Source organism: Lissotriton helveticus, chromosome 7, assembly GCF_964261635.1.
Source record: "Lissotriton helveticus chromosome 7, aLisHel1.1, whole genome shotgun sequence".
In the NCBI taxonomy this organism is placed as follows: domain Eukaryota; kingdom Metazoa; phylum Chordata; class Amphibia; order Caudata; family Salamandridae; genus Lissotriton; species Lissotriton helveticus.
Window position 1 is genome coordinate 462,568,903 of NC_136068.1, and position 15,673 is coordinate 462,584,575.

Below are 15,673 nucleotides of genomic sequence, written 5' to 3' on the forward strand. Positions count from 1 at the left end.
ATTGATGAGGATTGATGGACATTAAATTGTAAATAGGCAGACACGAAGGGGCTGTTGAAGAATGAAATTGATATGATGTTTTTAATTTTGGGGAATGTGATTGAATGATTGAATGATTGATTTTCTAAAAATACATAGGGATTTATATTGATTTGTGTACTTATCCTTTTTTTCAGCCCTGATGACGTCCAAGTGAGGACAAAATGCGTAGGCTGACGATTGGATAGTGTTATATTTGGCTGACGATTGGATACTCTTATATTTTGGAGCTATGATTTTCCTTTAAATGAATAAATGGAAAACACATATGAAACAAGTTTGCCTATGGATTTGATTGTCGAAAAACAATAATTGATTGGATACCATAGTGGATATATTGACGCTCCTTTCCATTTGTAGAATTCATTTTTAAGGACTGGGACTTTGGCGGTGGAACCTGGGAGAGTGAAGCGTCATTTATATAGGACTGCGTGATTTGCAAAATAAGACTTTGAAATTGCTCACCAGTGCGCTTGGTTATTGTGCCCCCATCGCCTACAGGAAAGAGACCTTTTGCAACAAACATGATGCCTTGGGTAGCTAAAATCAACGATTTGAAAACTGGCAGCAGTTTACAAAATACATGGAGGAAACACTAGACACCATGCTACGCAACATCACATACAATACCTCAGATACCAATTCGAAAGGATTGTTAGTGTTGCCTTTACATGCTAACAGATGTCAGGCATGATTACTGGGTAAAACTAAGGGTTTCAAGATCAGCAGGCCTGACCTGCGTTACATGCAGACAGAACACTTGGAGGTGGTGACAATTGACAGTGTTGGGAAGTTGTGCCTTGATTGGCTAAAAACTTCAACATTGTCCCAGGTAAAATAACACTTGTCCCTTCTTTCTGATGACATGGGGCTACAGACCTTCTTGTTAGGTCATTGAAAACTACATCAAAAACGCTTCGTGTATGCAACATACAATGAAGTGTGGAAAGTTGCTCAGCAGGAAGCTGCTGAAAGACTGCACAAGATTGACCGGGCTAATTTAGAAAAGGCTATAGCAGTGGTTGACCATGGTATGACAACCTTATCATCATGTAAATCTTTTTTTGGTCCGTGGACCATAAACGAAAAGAAAAAAAACCCACAGTGTGAGGAAAGCACTGAAGGCATTTTTCCTACGGACGACACAACCCCTCAAAACCTGGACTGGATTCCTTACCTTAATGAAGAGCGCGAAATAGCGGGACTGAGTCCGATAATACCTGCCTCTTCCCTCCTCCCGCAGAATGTCCAAACTACCCCGGATGCGGTCGGGCTGAAAGGCGGGACAGGAAACGACGTCGACCAATCAGGAACCGCAGAAGGAGGTCAAGAACTATAGATAAAGGAAACGGACAAGACAGCCAGCGCGTCATCGGAAGGAGAGTCCTTGAAGTCCCGAGAGCAGGAGAGGAACTACGAGGACGTCAGATGCCAAGAACCCAAAGAGGAAGTCCCTGAGATGTGGACGCAGAAGCCGCCACAACACCGGAGATTTGTGGCCCATTGCGGTAAGTGACAGGCGAAGGGACTTAGGGAGGGGGAGGGAAGGCGAAGTGGCTGGCGGGAGGTGGTGTCAAACCACGGGTCAGTAGAAAAGTGTTTTCGACTTTTCCTAGACTCTTGTCTTGGCTTCCACAACCCCACCCTTGTGCACTAAGCCCCCCCCTTTTCCCTCTCTGCCTGCAGTAAGACTTTCTTGTTGGGCATCAAACAAAGCTGCCATTGACCAACACCCCTTCCCTTCTTTTTGAGCCTAACCCGGGACCCCAACCCAGTGGAGGAAACCCGTAATAGGTTTCCCGAATAACCAAGGATAGAACACCATCAAGATCAACTAGGACCCTGGGAAAATCCGTACAGACAGCAGAGGATTTACATACTTCCCTTCTAATTGCCGAACTTTTGCTTTACCTAGGCCATCTCTTACCTACCTGGTTTTGTTTTTTAACCTTAATAAAACACTCATTATTGACCCCATAGGCCTCCTCACTTCTGCTTCTGACCATTCCTCCGATATTTGGTGTCAGAAGTGGGATCAGAGGAAATGGAGGCAGTAGTTAAAAAGATGGCGGAGGGACAAGACCGCCTAGAAAAAATAATGGCCCGATTTTTGGAAACCGCGGAATCAGAACGTGAAGCCTTGCATAAGACTATTACTAGTCAGGGACATACCCAAGAAGCCACTATGGTCAAACTAGCAGAGACACTTGGACAACCCCGGGGTTATACCGCCCACCCTCAGTGGTGATACAAAAGTATGTTCAAGGAGAGGACCCCGCTTTTTTCCTATCTAATTTTGAAAGGATGGCCCGCGCTGCAGAGTGGCCTGAAGATAGGTGGGGACAATACCTCGGGCCTCTTCTGAGTGGAGACCTACAATCAGCTTATCAAGCCTCAAACCCTTTAGGAACCGCCCGTATCCAGACATTAAGCGCTGTGTCCTAGAAAGAATGGGCATAGACGAAGACACATACAGAACGCGTCTCCGTCATATCAAAGAAGGCCCTCAAGAGAACGCGCGGGCCCTTTGTTACTGCATAAAAGACGCTGCTGATAGGTGGTTAAAGCCATTAACTACCTCCAAAGAAGCCATCCTAGAAAAGGTCTATCTTGAGCAGTTTCTTGCTTCTCTTCATCCCCCGATACAAAGGTGGGTGCGTCAACATACAGATTTGACCTTGGCAGTCGAAATCGCAGCGGCCTATTTTAGAGGTCAAGAATTGCAGAAAGGAAAAGATGAGGGCACTTGGAAGCAACCCAGTCAAACCACAGTCAGATCAAACCGGCCAACCATATATCCTAAAAAAAACGAAACTATAACCATGATACCACATCCCTTACCAACCATAGTTAGACCCACCGTTCCCTTAGGACGCCAGTGTGTTCATTGCAGCACATTTGGACATATAGCCAAAGTATGCCCACAAAAAGAGGAACCAATGGAGGTCGGTTATACAAGGGTTGTATACGCTGGTCCAGATGAGGAAGCCCAGATGTTCCATAGACAAGTTGCTGTCAACGGGGAACCCAGAGAAGCATTAGTAGACACAGGGAGTAGGCAAACCCTTATGTGACCCCAAGTCGTTCCTGGCAGAACCCCTATTACCACTGGTATGGTGAATATACAGTGTATACACGGAGACAGTAAAGTATATCCTCTAACTGGCCAAATGTGTACTGGCCAAAGTCCAGTACACATGAAAGTCGGTATCCTGCCCCATTTGCCTGAACCCATGATTCTTGGGACCGACTATCCTCACATTAACAATCTGTTGGCAAACCCCGAAACTGAGGAGAAAGACTGGAGAGAAGAAGCCCCGTTCTTTTCAGAACCTCATCCGGGTTGGGAACCTGGAAAAGACAGAAAAAGTAAACAACAAAGACGAAGAGAGAAAAAACGAGGAAAAGCTGTTCTACTGACAAACCCAGACCCCACCTTATGGGATTACGACCGGAACGCTCGCTCTGCACAAAGGGAGGATAGCACCCTACAAGAAGCCTGGAAACAAGCCCTGGAACAAGAATACCCGTACCAAGTAGGTCCCCAATTCTTCAAGTCCAAAGGGTTGTTGTATAGGAAAGGAGGGAAAACACTTCCTGTACAGCTTTCAGTCCCAGTACCCCCCGTGAGAAAGTCCTATACCTGGCCCTTAGCCATTTAATAGGGGGTCTCTTTGGTGGGGAGAAAACAGAGAAATCTATCCTCGAAAGGTTTTACTGGCCAGGGATTTACCATCAGGTCCGGAAGTACTGTAGAGAGTGTACCATATGCCAAAAGATCAGTCACTCTATTCCGCCCCGGGTACCACTGAGACCATTGCCCGTCATTGACGTTCCTTTCTCAAGGGTGGGAATGGATATCATAGGCCCCCTTCTACCCTCCTGTAGTGGTTGTCATTATGTACTCAAACTAGCGGATTATGCTACCAGATTTCCAGAGGCTGTGGCTTTGAGACAACCTAACACTACCCAGATCGCCAAAGCCATGATCAACATTTTTGCCCGAGTCGGATTTCCCAGATAAATTTTGACGGATCAAGGCACTCCCTTTACCTCGAGACTCATGAAACAGGTGTGTCAACAACTACATATCAAACAGATACGTACCGCAGCCTACCATCCTCAAACTGATGGGCTGGTTGAACGTTATAACTCCACCTTAAAAAGCACCCTTAGGAATTTATTGAATCTTGAGGCTCGTAAATGGGAGGATATGCTTCCTCTAGCCCTTTTTGCAATCAGGTGTAGCCAGCAGAAAAGTCTGGGGTATTCTCCTTTTGAATAGTTATATGGAAGACCACAACGCACACTTCTAGATATGGCTAGAGAAGAGTGGGAGGAAGAAAGAGATACCTCTCAACCTCTACTAGTCGATGTAGTCGGCCTTAAGTTCCATCTGAATCAAATATGAGAGATTGTACGTACCAATTTAGAGCAGGCACAAATAGCTCAGAAGAACCAATATGACAAAACCACCAAGGAGAGGTCCTTAAACGTAGACGATCAGGTCCTGCTGTTACGCCCCTCTTCTAAGCATAAATTGCTCAGTCAATAGCAGGGTCCCTTTAAGGTTCTAGAAAAGGTTATACTAGTTACCTATAAGATAGAAATGGATCCGCAGAGCAACTCTACCCAAATTTTTCATATAAACCTATTAAAGAAGTGGGAAGGACCTACCCTGTGTTGTTGACACAACCTACTAAACCCCTGACAGAACAGAGTATAGATCCTGACCTAGCAGAACCACTAAAACAAGAGCTAAGGAAAACTCTATCCTCCGTTGAAGAAGTATTTTCCTTAAAGCCCGGTAGGACCACCGTGGTGGAACATGAGATCCAGACCCCTCTTGGGAAATCAGTTTGATTAAAACCCTACCGAATACTAGAAGCTCGAAGAGAAGCCATTAACCAGGAAATCCATCACATGTTACAGATGGACATCATAGAGCCATCCAAAGCGAGTGGTGTTCTTTGTTGGTACTAGTACCCAAACCAGATGGGTCCATACGTCTCTGTATCAATTTTAGGGAGGTAAACAAGATCTCCCAGTTTGATGCCTATCCCCTCCCTAGAGCCGATGAAATGGTGGAAAAACTAGGAGAAGCCCGATTCATCAGTACCCTTGATTTATGTAAAGGGTATTGGCAGGTACCCTTGAAATATCAGGATAGAGAAAAATACGCATTTTGCACTCCCCAGGGATTATATCATTTTAAGGTCCTGCCTTTTGGATTACATGGCGCCCCCGCAATATTTCAGCAGCTAATGAATAAAATCCTCCAACCACACCAGAGGTATGCCGCTGCATACTTAGATGCTATCATTATTTACAGAAATTCCTGGGAGGAACACCTCCAACATCTGACTCAGGTTATAAGATCTTTAAGAGATGCAGGATTAACCATAAATCCAGCCAAAAGTCACTTGGCTGCTAAATCAGGGGGAGGGAAGGCGAAGTGGGTGGCGGGAGGTGGTGTCAAACCACGGGTCGGTAGAAAAGTGTTTTCGACTTTTCCTAGAGACTTGTCTTGGCTTCCAAAACCCCACCCTTGTGCACTAACCCCCTCCCCCCCTTTTCGCTCTCTACCTGCAGTAAGACTTTCTTGTTGGGCACCAAACAAAGCTGCCATTGACCACCCCCCCCCCCTCATGTGGTTTTGGTGACGGTATATCGGCTTGGAAAGGACAAGGCCTTGACCGCTGCTTTCTTTATTTTCTTTTTGAGCCTAACTCGGGACCCCAACTCAGTGGAGGAAACCCGTAATAGGTTTCCCGAATAACCAAGGATAGAACACCATCAAGATCAACTAGGACCCTGGGAAAAGCCATACAGACAGCAGAGGATTTACAGACTTCCCTTCTAATTGCCAAACTTTTGCTTTATCTAGGCCATCTCTTACCTACCTGGTTTTGTTTTGTAACCTTAATAAAACACTCATTATTGACCCCATATACGGCCTCCTCGCTTCTGCTTCCGACCATCCCTCCGATACACAGTATATAAAATCAGATTTTAAATGCAAAAAAACAATAAAACTCGTTAAAATGGATACTATACATGTGTAAAAAATCTTTCAGCATTTAATTAATTTTACAATTTCTAGAAAACCTTAAGCGCCCGCTACATAGAGATTAAAAAACCTGATACAGCATATACGATTGGCATCTGGGTGTTGTATTTTAAAAGTCTAACCTTGTCTTCTAAAAATGTAGTCCCTGGTTAACAGTGTTGTTGGCAATAGACATTATACAACATGATATATCCGCACTACAACATAGGCAGTCACAACTTAGATTGATCTTGCTGTTGAGTTGGACATTTCAGACAATTCGTTCTAGCCGCGTACCATGGCAACATATTAATATCACAAACCTGTTTCACCATGCCACCTAACAAAACAACAAATTCTCATGGCACGCATAGATGCGTCATACACTATATGACACATAGAGAAGTTAGAGAAATTACCTGTCACTGTTGCCGAAGCGCCTTCCACGGATTGGATAACCCTCTGCTGATTTGAACATCCCATTTCCAATTCTGTCTATAGCACCATCAAGAGGGCAGATATGACGCTTCAGAGGAAGTGTTTGTATTGGGAATTACCTTTTAAATTCCATTGTCGGAATATGGAAATTGAAGTTTTTCTTAGCTCTTCTGGCAGAGAAAGAGTGCTGTAATTCGTTCCTTAGTGTCCAAGGAAGTTTCACTTCATGGGGCTTGTAACATGTCCATGGAAAACCTATCTTGCTATTCGAAGGTTGAAGTGATTCGTACAGCTTTCAGAATGCTCTCTAATGGGAGTTATTTGATGTTGAACGATCAAGGTTGCTGCAGTGGGATGGATCGGGGCATAGCCTATTTTGTCCCAGTTTCTTCCATTGTGACTTGCTGTACACAAGTACTATTTCTACCTGCCCACACAGTTAAGGAGGTAACGCTTTGACATTTGATAAAGCTTTTTAATGACGTCTTGAGCAGACTGAAAGGAAACGTTTGATCTTCAAGTTGCAAAGTCCTCTTCGGAGACACAGTTGCTACTCCACACTAATTTCCAAAAACATTTTGGAGAACTGGTACAACACATTTTAACATGTATAATACTGCAGGAGTAGCACTCTCTTTCAAAAGCCCAGGCTCCAGTTTGGTTGACACCTTCCAGACAGCCTTTGGGGTCATTCCATCTTTCATTCACTTCGGGCTCGGAAGCGTTTTTGGAGGTCTTCCGCTGGTCCCGGTCCTGCTCCTGATTGTCGAGCCTGTATTTGTATTTTTTCTGCTCCAAAATGGATGTCCCATTTCAAGATCGAATTGAACTGGCACTACCACATGTGCTTCTGTGCCACGAACGTATGGTACAATGTTTCGGCGCACCCTTACTTCAGGAACTATATGAGCTTTGGTTCTTGTCCTTTCAGCCTGTATAGGTTCACTGCTTACAGCTTGTATTCCGCTGTCTGCTGTGCACTTTCGTGTTTACCTTGGACTTATGACTAGGAATGCAGTTGGTTCAACCTCTGGACATAGAAGTACTGGTGGACCCCTTAAAGGCTCAGTTATAATGGTGTCCTTATGTTTGCCTTTGCTTCTAAATGCATTCTACGAGCCTTCCTAGGATACTTCTGCTCCTGATGAATTGGATCCGTACTCTGGTTCTGTGGATTTCCTAATGGCTGTGGTTACTCCTTCAGCGGCTGCTGCGGGGGTAGGATGTCAACACGTTTGCTCTATAAACCTGCTCAGTGGTGGGCCTCTGGGAACAGAAATGTTTTGTCTACCTCTCGGAACACATAAACAATTGTCAGCTTCGATTGGTAAGAACTGTTTTTCATATTCCAAACTCCATTTGAATTGCATTCTTTTAAGTTCGATTTTTATTTGTTTTATGTTCTTATATATGGTTATCTGAATGCTTTGGAATCAAATAGTATGGTTGCCTTTTATGTGTGCATCTTGTAGTAATCTGGCTCTCTGTACAGTGTACTAAATGAAGTACACTATGTAGAGAGTCGGGGAATCCACAATGGGTATAAAAGAGGTATCAGTAAATCATACTAACTCTTTGTGGTAGTGTGGGCGAGCAGTTAGGCCTATCAGAGGGTACTGTTGAGCATTTGTTGTACAAACAGTGGCACTAAATGAGACACACACTCAATGAATGAATCGAAGACCAATTTATAAAAATAATATAGATTTTTAAATGATTTGTACGATGAAGAACACAGTTCTAAGGTTAGGTAAGTATTTTTAGTTTATTACGTCTACCCATTTCACCCCCTCAGGAGCTTCGTGCCGGACTGACAAAGCCCTGAGGGGGTGAAACGTCTATCTGTAATAAACGGTGTAATACAAGTTATGGAGCACAAGTCTTTTCCATAATCTGTGATACTACCCGGAATGCGGCCATGGTGATATTGTAACAATTCCTGCACCCGTGACTTGCACAGATCCCATCAGGTGGATGAGGCCTGCCTTTTGCAGGAAAAATCCCTTAGGACCTGTATCGATACTCCTATTTCTGACCATTGCCCAGTTATAAATCACTAATATCCATACAACGGCACAGAAACCCGTTTCATAAATTAGTCATAGCGCATGCTGTCACATTAAGCAAGCTCTATTCCTCCAGCCCCCTAGAAAGCACACCGAGTTCTTAAACAAATCCAAGCCTCGAGCAACCTGGGAAATCCCCGCCTGCCATGTTTTGATTTAGTCCAAGAACTCCTGTAAAGCACTGCAAGAACGCTCAGTTCTTAGTGACATCTTTATTGACGTCTTATGTCCATCCTTACGTCAAACCCAGCACCTCTCAGGTATAAATATACCAACGCTGTCCTAAGCAGAGACACGGTGGTGATGAACCTGGAGCAGTGACTACTTGCCGGAGAACCCAGCTGATGCGAGAGCCCACGGACGCTGCCCCTCCCCTTTTGACGCGCTGAGGAAGCTGCTGTCTTTTCTCTTGCCGAGAAATGAAGCCTCCAGCGATTCCAGCCCACCTTCGCGGGTGACTGGGATACCGAGTCCTGAGAAAGAGATACCAGACCTCCAGCCTTCTAAATCCCAGGTACTGAACTGACTAAACCCTTATAGAGAATTCTTGAGTCAGATTCTTGGCAAAACAAACTTAACTTAAGCTGCTACTTACTTACTCCCTCCCATGTATTAGGCTTAGGTCAGGTACACCGGGGTAGGCGTAGTTAGAAGCAACAGTTGAGTACGATTAGTCAATGTATATATGTATGTATATCTTTTATCCATTTTAAAGTATCATATGGCTAAGAAACCATATCAATGCTTTTACAGTATTATTTTATACTCCTGCTTTTACTATATGCATTCTACTTAACCCTAAGTATTGCAATTGTAGCGATTCATTTCTCTTGTATGAGAACAGAAACTGATCAATAAATAACACCTTTTATTGAACACGCCCGTCTCTTCTTTTCTCTACAAATCTGGTGAAACTAAGTATGCACGTATTGACTGAGTAAAATAGGTGTCTTTTGTTTTCACACGACTCTAGAGATATACTCTTGATCAGGGAGAGCAAAGTTGTCATGTTCTATGGTTGTCAGAAACTAAATCCCTTCTTGTCTATCCAGGGAGGTTAAACTCCTCCTCGCCTATTCGAGAAAGTTTCTAGTGAACTCTGAGCTAGCTGGCACACAAAACTTAAGTCTAATATCGTCAGTAGAGACCTAGTTAACCTCAGTCCTACGTCTACACTACTGAAGATATTATTCCAATGCGCAGAGCCTATTGGGAATATAGGAACTACACTACATGGCGCCCAACGTTTGGTAAGGCGATAAATCTAACGCAAGACATTAGAGTAACTCAGTCGTGCTTTTTCACACAGACCCTTTCTCCCGTAAATACTCCAAAGACGTCTGGAGTGGGTCAAAGGTTAAAATCCGCCGGAACTTATTAGAAAGAGATTTCTATGTATAGTTTTTGGTTTATTCAACGTTGAAGGATACAGTGTTCCAAAATATTGTGCACCTAATCTTTGTTTCCTTGGAAACCTGATCTGTAACAAAAAACCTTCATGTCAGTAAAATGTCAGACAACTAAGAAGAAAGGTAGGCAGCTAGAATAGCAGCTCAACTCCTAGCGGATGACACAAGTCTCCTACAGCAAGACCCGGATGCAATACTCATCCCGGTCAGCATAAGAAAAACTATAACACTTAAACTTATAGAAAATGGACTAACACCAAGAGGTGGTACAGTCATATTCGTAATTGAGGCACATGAATATCGGCAGACAGAGGTATTCTATTCATGGATAAACTTTCCAGCAGCAAACGCTGTCACAAAAGAGTTCCACTATTATAAAATAGAGGAACCTCCGGATGACTACACTCCTTTCGAGGAGGTGGAAATCCCATTAAAATACCAAGAGCACCTGCTCTGGTTTAAAGGCGCCCTAAAACATAATAATCACATCACCAGGCTCGGTCCACTAGGTAGACCAGGAGCAACGTGGCCGGTTCTAGCCAGCTACACACCACATCCAGACATTGAAAAAATGTCAATACCAGAACTTTTAGCACAGCTAAAACAACTGATTAAAATACATAAACAATTATTCCAATATGTAATGCGGACTTCAACAGTCCAACCAACTATTAACATTCCACAGCAGACCCCTCATCAGGGGAACACAGATAAAATCACACCACAGAACATACAGTCATGTCTGGATAAAGTACCCATAAAACGGGAACAAATTCCATTCTGGTTAGTACAGAAAATCACTCAAATAGAGGCAGTATTTCCGGATACTACCCCTACTAAGAAACACAGAATTCTGACTATCTGCCTTCCAATGGGGATCACACCACATGTGGAGGACTGTGACACTTGGGGCACAGTCTTTGCTTCCATTTACACAAAAACACATGGTGTTCCGTCCATGGCGGTAATACCTGATGTGCTAAGACAGATTCAAAATGAATACGGTCCAGAACCTGCTTTAACTCTGGGTATGAAATTACTGAAAGACTTCAAGCAGGTCTCAGCTTTATTATTATCTAACATAAAAGGGGAAGCAGCATCTGTAGCGACCCGCCAGAAGTTGAAAGAAACAGATATAGCAGAACAACCATTTGAACTTGCCAGAATCATAGAAAAATCCTATGAAGAACTAGGAAGAGATAGTTTGGGTGGGAAACCAGTGAAACCCCAACTAACTGAAAATCCTGAAAAGGTATTTATTAAAAATAATCTAACCGCTCCAAAAAAGAGCTGGGATGGAAATAAACAATCCACTCCCAAAGAAAAAAGATTCCAGTCCAGAGGAAAGTCTCCTCGGCGGAGAGAAAGATCTCCAGATCAAGGACACAAGTCTCCCCAGAGGGAGCCCTCTGAGAAAAGATAAAACCTTAGAAATAGGGATAGTTTGAAGAAACCTGATCGATATCAAGATATTGATACGCGTCCCTCTCGATCTTTTCAGACTTCCTCGCAGAAATCGGAAAGAAGAGGACGGTCAGAACACAGGGAAGAGCACGTCAAGTCCAAAAACAAGGAACCTGCTCCTCAAAGTAAAAAATTACAATTTCCAAAAAAGAAGGTAGCCAGTATTAAAGTAATCAAACATGCCGAGGATACTGAGGACACAGCTGAAAAACGGAGAGTGGGCTCAGACAATGCTAGACAGCGCAGCAGAAGTGAGCATAGCTCGCAAGATCCTGATGAATCATCTGGAGACAGTGGACACGAATGAATACATTCAAGTGGAAACTGCAGACACCAGAGTTAGCAAAACTCATAAAATATACGAAATAACATTACGTATAGAGGGAGATAAGACTAGGAAAATAAGGGGTCTATTTTGGGATAACCTCTCCAAAGGCTATGACATCCTTTTAGCTGAAAAAGACTGGCCACCAGAGTTTGTCAGGGAGTGCCCTCATGGTGAAGAAATGATTATGCCTGCCTTCTCAAATCACATTCCAATACATAAAAAATATGCACTTGCAAGAAAGTGGGCAGTAGCCCAAGCTCCTGCATTATATAAAAACCATGTAGGATGGGATGAGGACTCACCTCCTCACAAAATCCAGTTAAAATCTCAACCAACTGCACAAAGGCAGTACCCAATTAAGCAAGAAGCACAAAAACAGGTCAGGGAGATCTTAGATCAACTTGAATACCAGGGGGTGATTGAAACATGCACCTCACAAATGAACAATCCATTGTTTCCTGTCTCCAAGCCAGACGATTCATATCGTCTAGTTTTGGACTACAGACACCTTAACTCATGTTGTAAAACATTTGCAGTACAAAACTCACACAGTGCAGCACTAATGAATAGCATAGTGCGCAAAAAATACAAAACAACATTAGACATCTCTAATGGATTCTTTTGTCAAAATATAGCACCTGAAAGCAGATATTTGACCGCTTTCTCAATAAATGGCTCGCAGAATTTTTTTTGTCGTTTACCACAAGGGTTCAAGAACAGCCCAGGATTATTCTCAGCGAGAGTAACAGAGTTACTACAAATGTATGATGATGAGGCATTATCTTATGTCGATGACATCTATCTAACAGATGATGACTTGGATACTCACTTGAAAAGAGTGAACACCATAATACTTGGGTTCGCAGCAGAGGGTTATAATTTCAACTTCAAAAGTCAAGAATTGCCCATCTAACTGTCCTGTTTTTAGGATATGAATTATCAAGTGAAGGCAAAAGCCTGGCTGACAATTTCTTAGAGAAATGCGCTGTAATCCAAGCACCAAGAACGCTGAAAAACTTACAATCAATTCTAGGTTTCCTGAATTTCGGTAGAACGTACATTATAAATTATGCAGAGGGTTAAACCTCTCTATGACCTAATAAAACCAGATTTTAAAACAATCAATTGGACTCAAAAACACACAGAGATTTTGAGATCATTGCAAACAGACATGTTAGCTAAAACAAAATTGCAAACACGCAATAACACACGCAACCTTGTGATTCGGGTCATCCCAGGAAGATGCGGATTCACATACCTAACCTCTAATGAGGGAGAAACGGTACCAATAGCATACAAATCTCACTTGTACACAGAAGCTGCCACTCGTTTGCTAAGTGTCTCCTGCTTTCCAGCCTTCTGAGCTTTTACCGCGACCGGAGTCGCTGATTATCCCGCCTTGCTGTGCTGAGACCTGAGAACCGGAGAAGAGCTCGTGGCCGCAGAGGAGGGTGAGGCGCCGGCCCCGGGACTGCGAGGACCAGCATACACCAACTACAGCTGGTCCTCTTCCCGTGTGCAGCCGCGCCCCCTCCCAGAGCCGCGCCTCCAGCTGAGCCCTTAACTTCTCGCGGCACCCGCTGCGCGGGTGCCACTCGTTTGCTAAGTGTCTCCTGCTTTCCAGCCTTCTGAGCTTTTACCGCGACCGGAGTCGCTGATTATCCCGCCTTGCTGTGCTGAGACCTGAGAACCGGAGAAGAGCTCGTGGCCGCAGAGGAGGGTGAGGCGCCGGCCCCGGGACTGCGAGGACCAGCATACACCAACTACAGCTGGTCCTCTTCCCGTGTGCAGCCGCGCCCCCTCCCAGAGCCGCGCCTCCAGCTGAGCCCTTAACTTCTCGCGGCACCCGCTGCGCGGGTGCCACTCGTTTGCTAAGTGTCTCCTGCTTTCCAGCCTTCTGAGCTTTTACCGCGACCGGAGTCGCTGATTATCCCGCCTTGCTGTGCTGAGACCTGAGAACCGGAGAAGAGCTCGTGGCCGCAGAGGAGGGTGAGGCGCCGGCCCCGGGACTGCGAGGACCAGCATACACCAACTACAGCTGGTCCTCTTCCCGTGTGCAGCCGCGCCCCCTCCCAGAGCCACGCCCCCACCATCAGCTTCACCTTTTAACCTGACCCCGGAACGTGCCTCGCGGGACGCGCGCGGGTCGCAAGCCCGGGGCGAAGCCCGGGCAAAGGGCGGGCCGTCTGAGGCCGTCCGAGGACGCACTAGGACGGGACGGGCCACCTCACTAACCACCTGCTCCTGGTAAGCCTGATCGTCATTATACCTGTTCCCCCATCAGTGTAACATACTCACTCTAATTCAACGAGTGACTTGAAGTAAGTAATTAATAACAGAAATAGTGGTAGCTAAAGACATGGGTATAAAAAAATTACGATCTAGGACTATATTTATGAAACGCATGGGTACGGAGGACGCTGTTCGTAAATCAACCGATAAGTCGATAAAACAAGGTCGCATTACACGGACCCCGGCGATCACTGAATACTTCTCTTCTTTGACATCTAAAGACGAAATTGATAAAAAATTACTCCTGGAAGAAGAAATATTAAACTCACTATTGGTCACAGGGTCAGAAGTACGTGTGCTATCCAAACTTGGGCCAGCTCCAACACTGAATTTAAGTGACACTGTTTTTGACAAATTGCAAAAGTCCTTTAATAATTCCAAAAACTTACAAATCCAGGGACATGAGGAAAATCATTTAATATCGTCAACTCCAAAAAAATGCCCAGGAAATACCTGCGATCTAGAAGATCTTTGTGCAAATAATTCAAAGATAATACAAAACCAACAAGAGACAAAAATATCTAATAGTTGCCCTTTGCAAGAAAATTTAACGAATCCACAAACTCACGAATCGTCGGTAGATCCTTTTCTTATAAATACCAATTATACAGCTAACATAGTTACACCAATGTCAAAAGCCTTGATTTCCCTACATGACATTCTTGAGTCGGTTCTTTCCTTTCTAGGGAACATACTAGAAAACTCAGACCAAACACTGGACGTACAAATTGGAATCCTTAAGCATTTGGTTGAGGAAAAAAGGAAACGGAAAGAACCCCATGAACTAGGGGAAAACCTAATGAAGTATAATGATAATGATCAAAGGAATTACACTAGCCACAAAAACGTTGTTAAAGATCTAGGAAAAAATGACTGTGGTACACAAACATCAGTAATCCCGAAACAAAAAAAGAAGAAGCTAATACGACAACACGAAACACCGATATTCTCCCTGAAAAGACTCTTCAAAGAAAAATCTATTAAAGATAAACATTATCCAATGTTCACAAAGGTAACGAAATCGGATACACCGAAGGAAGAAGACTTGGATGAAAATAACAAAAAAGCTATTTCTAATAAAACATCGGGAAAGGAAAAAGGAGAAAAAACAAATAAATCTATAAATACTGACAGAGTAGAAGGAAAAAGAAAAAGGAAGAGACCAATAAGACGCATACATAGGAAAAATAATCGCAAGCTAAAATTCCAACAGTTTATAACTCCTAATAATAATCAAGAAGCACCAGAAATTGGACCATCTAAGTCTGGAGCCATGGTTAATATGGAAATTAGTCCAAAAAAAAGAGAAGACAAATTGAAACATCTAGATCCGGCTGCAAAGGCTTTTGTCTCGCATAATGTCCCTGAAGCACTACAACTCCAAAGCACGATCAAAAGTGAGAACAAAGGAGAAAATCAACATGGAGCAGGAACATCATACTCCAGAACACTTCAATTGGAAGAACTCTTTCCAACGGACTTAGCACCATTAAACAGAAGAAGAATTATTAATCTTCTTCACCATATTAAACCCCTGAAATCGATGACTAGCAATGAGATCGATCTAGTAACCTTTCCACAAAAAGAT